The 7,887-nt window shown below is 39.4% G+C and overlaps 1 long non-coding RNA gene across 2 annotated transcripts; it reads right to left on the bottom strand.

The window, feature by feature from the left end:
- Nucleotides 1–4,065: 4,065 nt before the first annotated feature.
- Nucleotides 4,066–5,597, bottom strand: LOC147610476 (uncharacterized). 2 transcript variants are annotated; one of them, XR_015264082.1, is made up of 4 exons: nucleotides 5,310–5,597; nucleotides 4,645–4,757; nucleotides 4,478–4,561; nucleotides 4,066–4,385 (listed from the first exon to the last, which is right to left on the bottom strand). It is a non-coding gene; the product is annotated as an uncharacterized LOC147610476 (long non-coding RNA). The 2 variants fall into 2 exon arrangements; XR_015264081.1 differs by having other exon boundaries at nucleotides 4,478–4,757.
- Between the last annotated feature and the right edge of the window lie 2,290 nt (nucleotides 5,598–7,887).

Raw genomic sequence — 7,887 nt, forward strand, 5'->3', positions numbered from 1 at the left:
GTGTGCAAGTTACAACTGAATTTATATTCCTCAGGCAGGCTGTCAAACCTTCTATTCACATGATACCTCAGCTTCTCAATGGAGACAATATGATTTAAATGCACAAAAACCTTTTCACCTTCCACAATCCTTCCTGCCTCTGTCAGTTGTTTGAAGGTATCCCAATGGTCTGAAAGGAAATCTCTGTGATGGTCCAAAAGAGAGCTCATAGTGAACTCCCTGTTGAAAATACTGTGGTATATGTGGAAGTTCCTTTGAGCCTTGCACTTGTGAAGAAAGTCAAATAGGAGCAAATCTGGAGATTTGTCCTCTTCTGGTTCCCTTTGTTTTGAAAGGGAAGACTCACCTTTCTGCTCTAGTCTCTTGCTTTTGCCTGAAGCAAAATTTATATAACATGAATTCTATATGCTCACATATGCAATCAGATAAAGTATAGGATATCACCAAACAAAACTCTTCATCAGCACACATGAATCACCTGGTGATTGCTGTGGTCTGAGTATAGCAGCAGAGAAGGCCAACTTCCTCTTGAAAGGAGGGGCCTGAGGATCAACTGTTCCAAAGCAGAAACATTTCTCATCATCAAGAAAGACATCTCCATGGACATAGAAAGCAAAACAATGAGCAAACAGTAAAAACCAAAAGAGACACAAGACTTTGCAACAAAACGCGATGCAGACCCATTTGAAAAATGTAAAGTGCTCTCCTCGCATTTTGTTGCAAATTCTGAATTTCTACTGACATCCATTTCCAATCAAATGTTAGGGATATCTCACAATGTTCAGGACAGTAAATGATGCAAGGAGGAATTTCCCAGTGCAAAAGAGATTAAAAGAAGGAGAAAAAATAAAAACCAGAACAAATATCAGAATTTGCAGCAAAACGCGATTTGGAGCATTTGGAAAACATAAACCTCTCTAATCGCATTTTGTTGCAAAATTCTAAATCCTACTCATATCCATCTCTAATCAAATCCTAGGGTGATCTGCCAGATTTCTAGGCACTGAGATTTAAGAATTCTACAGATGGAAGAAATATATGTCAGAAAACATTAGAAATGGTATAGATCTCTGACCTTTCTTTTCCTCTTCCATACTGATGGAATAGCCCTGGAGATTGTCCTGCTCTCTTCCAAAACTGAGCTGTAGCACTGGTAACCTGGAGATCTGGTAATGGTAGTAGTCTTCAGACAGGTTGCAGAGTGGATGGAGTGTGTTGGGTAGAAAGTGGTCAAAGTGGGAGAGAAGAGGATGATGGGAGGGTGCTGGCAGGGATGGAATACGGGGAGGGAAAAGTGTTAATGGATCTAATTATGAAATCATGATTGGCACAAGTTCCAAGGCAAAAAGTGACCCACAAATTTCAAATCCCAAAAGATTTGGTGGGACCCACACGTGTTAAAAAACGACTATATCTCACACGTGTGGTATTAATAACTCCATTATTTGTATTTTGTAATAATCTACTCTCCTAACTCAGTTCTCTTGCATCTCTACCTCCCTACTCCACACCATCAGCATCCAGACCAGCAGCAGAGGTTCACACCCAGCACAGGATACTCATCATCAGCACAGAACACTTGCAGATAGCTTCCAGGTTAGTAAGAAAATCTTTTTCCTCTCCTTCTTGTTTAATAGTATATTAGGGTAAGGAATTGATTGATGTGATGTAGGTTACATATTATGATAAATATTATATGCATTTTTTAGATTTTCTCCACTGCATGTAGAAGCAGGAAGACTTTTTATTTGGCCCTGTTGAATGAGAGTTTGATCACTTCTTGATGTCCATAGGCTCAATCTATGTTGCACCAAGCTGCATACACACTGAAATGACTAAAGGCATACTGAAGTATGTTGTCTCTAGAATTTGCAGCAAAACGCGAGGAGAGGATTTTAGAAATCTCAAAATAGTGCAAATCGCATTTTGTTGCAGATTTTAAAATGCTTCTTTATCCACCCATTTCAGGCCTGCATAGTTCTTCTATAGACACAATACATATTGTTTGTAGTTGGAAAGATAGAGAATTCATCATATGAATGCAAAAGCATGTTGTTTCAAGCATTTGCAGAAAAACGCGATTCTGAGCTGTTACAAATTTCAAATCTTCATAATCGCCTTTTGTTGCAAATTGTTCAATTTTGCTTCATCCAAGTTGTCATCACCTTCTTTAATCATTCTATGTTCTCCATGTTTCTTATCTTTTACTATTGCTTTGTATGGACCTTTTCAGAGTGATGGCAAGAACCAAGGCAACTGCAAGGAGGTCTGGCAAGGGGCCAGGGCTTGCAGCAGCAGCAGCTGGGGCTGATGTCAAGGAATCTAGTGTGTCTACAAAAGGAAGAGTTGCACATGGCAGGAAGGGGAAGCCAATGAGCATGCTACAGCAAAAGTCCAAGAGGTTAAAGCATTCTGCTGGTGTGCTAAAGGAGATCAGGAAACAACAAAAAGCTATAGGCTTTGCAATCCCCAAGGCACCTTTTCAGAGGCTAGTGAGAGAAATCTGTGATAGCTGGCACCTTGGTTTCAGGTGGAACAGGACTGCCATTCTTTCCTTACAGGAAATGGCAGAGGATTACCTGGAGAAGTACTTTGAAGATGCAATGCTTGTAGCAGCCCATGCTCACAGGGTAACTCTGATGGCCAAGGACTTCAACACATTGTCCAGAGTGAGGTGGAGGTATGACAAGCTGGTCCATCCTGTGGAATGGCAGGACATTAAAATGAGAGACATATTATTAATTCCACCTACAAGGAAATTGAAGGCAGACAAGGTGAAGGTTGTTGAAGTGACCCACTCAATGAGCACCAGAGGGAAAGCTGCTTATGAGGAGTCACTGAAGCAGCAAATAGAGGAATCCAAGTCTACTATAAATGTGGAGACTGTACAGATGGAGCTACAGATACAGAGAAGGTTGCAGGAGCTGGGCCCTAACATAGTTGTCCATATTGAAGATGATTTTTCAGAGAATAATTTTGACTTGACAAGAGCATGCTTGGCAGCATTGGCTCATAAGAATGAGTATTGCTCAGATACTATCATTCTTGCAATGCTCTAGTAAGTGTCTTTTATTTTACATTTGTTTGCAAAACAATCCTTATTGTACCTCCTCCCTTACACCTTACCTTAATTATTGTTTTGTCTAATGTAGCATGATGAGAAGCTGGCTGAACCATGCTGTACAGCATACAGTTTATATTATTGATCCTGCAATTTCCTTCAAGTTAAGAGATCCAAAGGAAACTCCCATGGATATTTCCAATTGGTTCAGACACTGTGATTTTGATCATGTTGATATTTTGCTACTTCCATACCATAACAAGTATGTGTGTGGCTGCTTCTTTTGGGATTTTCCTTCAAGATTGAGTACTCTTGTAGCCTTTGATTTCTTAATGCTTTTTTCCTTATGCAGTGACACTGGAGCTTTGCTTCTATTGACATCCAGCAGAAGCAATGCTTTTTATTCAACTCTCTTAGAAACACACACAGAGAGGTTAAATTGTAAGTGGTTTGTGTGCTATTTTTAACTTTAAACTTCATTATTTGGATTTAATGCACACTAACTGAATTATATGTATTGCAGTTGTATTAGAAGACTTCTAGATGCATTGGATCAGTGTCCTCCTAATGTCAATCTTTTGGATTCAATAGAGCCAATAGATTTAGAGGTAGAAAGTTGCTCCCTCTACTGATGTCTATTTCATGCTATGCCTTTGAACTTATTGAATAATTTTATTTTGTTCAGACATTAACAGTTTCTAACATATCTTTCCAACTATCCAGACACCACAACAAGATGATTCAAGTAGCTGTGGCTGGAGAGTGCTGATTAGTGCCAAATATATACTTTCAAGCTATTTTGAGATAGGACAGCCAGAGCTTGTAAGAAAAAATAATTTTCATTTATCTTCAAAAAATTTGATATTGGTACAAAGTGTTCTAAATCATCATATCTCATTGCAGATGAGAGAAGATAGCTTCAACTCGAGCTACGTGTATAGTTTCAGAGCTGATATAATTTGGAAGTTTTTGAAGTATGCCTTCCCCAAACCTATTATACCAGCTACTGTCGAGTTAGGTGAGAGCTCTAAAGTCCGAGAAGGTGTCATACACCTTGATGACACAGATGATGCAGATGTGGTGCCACAAGAACAAGGACCTAGTGCTGATGAGGAGAAGCCACAAGAACAAGGACCTGTTGTTGCTGCTGATGTTATTGAGGAAATGATGGAGCAACAGCAAACAGATGCTCCAAGGGTAGTAGAGGAGACAATGGAGCAGCACCAAGAGACTGTACACGACAAGATGGAGCAACAGAAAGTAGATTCTCCAAATAAAGATGATACGGTGAGGTTGGACCATGTAGAGCAGCCTCTAGATCAACCTGTAGATAAATAGAAAATTGTTGTCAAGAATATGTTCTACATATGTAATTAAACACTTCTGTACAGAATTTTACATTTTTGAATATAATACCTTTGTTTATGGAGTCTGTGTTATCTCAATTTTAAAATTTTCAATGTCTTTGCATTTTATTGATCTCTCTCTTCTTTTGAGCACCTGCAAAAAAGCAATATGAAACAATAGGGTAAAGTAAACTAATAGCAGTGCTTAATGAGACTAGGATAAGTCACATGGTATACCTTCTTATTGTTGTAGATAAATAAAAAGTCCTTTGAAATAGAACCTTCTGTCTCAAATAGAATGTCATTGCGCAATTGAGCTAGGGAGCAGCATTGTCTTAATGTGATATTGACTAGCACATCACCATTCTCAACAACATCAATATCAAGAAGTTTATTTTCTGCACCAAAAGAATCTTCATCTTGATCCATAGGGACTAGTTTTGTACCTAGCATTCGACTGCGCTTATAATAAAAAGAAAAAATGAAATTTTGTGATGCAACCATGTACTTCAGTTGCATAGAAGGTTGGACAACCTCACAAAACACTGAACTACATGTCTTCTTATCCCAACCTTTATCCAAAAATTGTGGCATGCATGCCAGACTTGTTGCTTTAACTGTGAACATTGTTTTTGAAACCTTAATCATTGGAAAGGTATTAAACAAGTCTACAAAAACTATGAGAGGCATGCACAAAGAAATTTTTATTATCCTTGTGGCAATATTGGGCCTAAGAGCTTTCTGTACTTCTTTGAAAAGCTTGGCTCTGTATGCCTCTGTAACACTAAAATGTGGGAGAGGCCAATCCACTGAATTCCATGCTGGAAGGTCTTGTTTTCTTAACACACCATGTGTGTTTGCATTGTCCAGCAACTGATAAAAATGATCAGTAAAAAATATACCGGATTGAGCTAGCTCTGTTGCACATCGACCTTCGTATTGTTGTTCTCCTATCGATCCATGCAAAACATCTATAAATCCCAGAATACAATCGATGTTTTGCCATGTCTCATACGATGAAGGGTATAAATCTGAAATAAAATATCACAAGAATATCAATAAGCAAAGAAAGAAAGCTTTGTCTTAAAAATCCATGCACCTCATAAAGAACCAAACCACAATAGAAAAATATACAATTAGGCCTGTGTTGCGGAAGATCATTTGGATAGTCTCGCAAGACAAGTTCTTTATGCATGTACACATGCTGAATCAAAGCTTCTTTCACCGATATCTTTCCTCTGGTGATTTTAAAATCTCGTACTCTTCCCTTCCATGATGCCAAGAAAATATTTTTTGTCTGGGGTCTCTTTCTTTTACTAGGTTGCATGAGCACCCATGCTCCTTTCGAAACAGTAAACCTTTCCCAAGTTCCTTCCGTTTTGACTGTACTTGAATTCTCTACCGAAGAAATAGAAGAAGCAGGTCGACGGGGTAAGGATGTGTGGTATAATTCTGCCTTCATAGCATTATCATCCACAGAACGTCTTCCACAAGAACGACCATAGTTTTTATTCACCATGGATACCTTGTGAATCTGTAACCACAGCAAAGTAATGTAAACAAGATAACAAAGTGAAGTTTCAAGAAAGAGAAAGTAGGCAGACAGATAGTTGACAAGAAACATCTTACTCTAAGCCAAACTGGATCAAGGGAGCAGTTTTGGAAAAGAAGAGGTTACTGCACAATGAGGTAGTGGTGTAGAATGGTAGACCTTTCGAAGGAAAGGCAGCACAACAATTCAAAGTTCAAAGGGAGGTGGAAGCGGGAAGGCCCTTGTCAGAGAAAATGTCAGACTAGATTCTATCTTCATGTCCAAAGATCTTGTGAGAATAAAAAACCAATCTCCACATTAATGTAGCACGCTTGTACCTACATAAAATATTGTTTCTTTTATCTATTTTCTTTTATTTTTGTGAATTTCCAACGTTACGTTGGCCCTCTGTTCATTGGTTGAGAGCTTATTTTTCCAAACCGTAAAAGGCCCCAAAATGAGCTCCCTTTTTCCCTAATGTAATCGATGTGAGGGCCATGGCTAGCATGTTCCAACTACTCTAGTCACTGCTCAAAGAAGGCCAGGCAAGAAGGAATTGTCAATTTGGCTACCCAAAGATGTGTACAAACTTGTACCATCTAGCCTAGTTGCTAAACCTCCTAAAAAGCATATCTTTTCCAAGCCTAAGCCTCAGATTGTTACTCATTGGGTCCCAAAGCATGTTCTTAAAGCACAAGGCTATTATGAGGGTGCAACAGTACTTTGGCTTCCCAAATGCCATGGTGAGGATGGGCGTAGGAGCGCCGTTTTTCCACGCTTCCTCACGGCCAAAATCTTAAGGAGAAGGCTTCATTACATGCTACTCCATCCCATGTGGTTGTTAGCTAAGGTGTTTGGCATCTTTTTGGTGGATTTTGGGGAGTTCTTCATTGCTATTGGAGAGGGATTCTCTCTATACACCCCTCGATAGCTTAAGAGTCGAAGTTCTTGAAGAAGAGAGACACACCTTAGTGGGTTACCTTTGTTGTCCATTAAAGCCCACCGAGAGTATACGTGTGGATAGAGGGACATTGGAGAGATGGTCTAAACCCATGGATGGATTCAACTCTGTCTCTCCTCTATAGTGTCTTCAAGGTGGGATCAAGTGTGTGTTATTTTTGAGGACTTAAGAAATCAAATCTTTCAATTGTTTTTAGCTCAAGCTATTGAGAACCCTATAAAGAAACTAGGATCTCAATAAAAATATATCACTTTTTTTAAAGGCGAAAAGAATGTATGGATTGTTGTTTGACTTTATAAACTTTATATTTAAAAAAATCCCTTTTAAGGCGACAAAGAAATAAAACCCCTTAAGGGTTATATTGATGGCAGGTGCTATCTTACATAAATATTCTTACATATATATTTATGTTTGTTTATTTGTTCTACTTTGACTTCCTGGAAAGAAAGAAGCGCTGCCAGAGTCTTGTGGTGTGATTGACTTTGAATACAATTGGGAGGGGTATCCGTGGAGATAAAGCTTTTGATCATAAATTATGTTGTGGATAGTGCCTTTGCGCTAATCTCGTACTACGTATCTCAACCATATGAGATGCAATCGCTCTCTAATTAGATGCCATATCAGAGTTCTCTTTGGAGAAGACATGTATTCTAAGGAGAGATCAAAGCGTCTTATGCAGCAACAGAACAGGAGCAGGTTGCCGCACGCCAGGATCACTCACCGAGTGTAGGTGGACGACCCAGGAGGCGAGGTGGATCCCCTAAGCACGCTTGCAATATGGTTATCCTCCTGTGATGAAGCGATACCATATTTCGTGCGATAAGAAGGTGTAGGATCATGAACCACAGAATTGCCCGCTGCTGTGGTGATGGAAGGGCTACCGGGAGGGGGAGTCACGCCTTGCAGAATATCTTCCCTCAATGGCGGAAACTGCTGCATATATTCCGGAAATGAAATGCCGGAGACGTCGTCTCCAAACCCAGCTGAA

This window comes from Cibotium barometz, chromosome 49 (assembly GCF_041138505.1).
Source record: "Cibotium barometz isolate CiBa-2024 chromosome 49, ASM4113850v1, whole genome shotgun sequence".
Taxonomy (NCBI): Eukaryota; Viridiplantae; Streptophyta; class Polypodiopsida; order Cyatheales; family Cibotiaceae; genus Cibotium; species Cibotium barometz.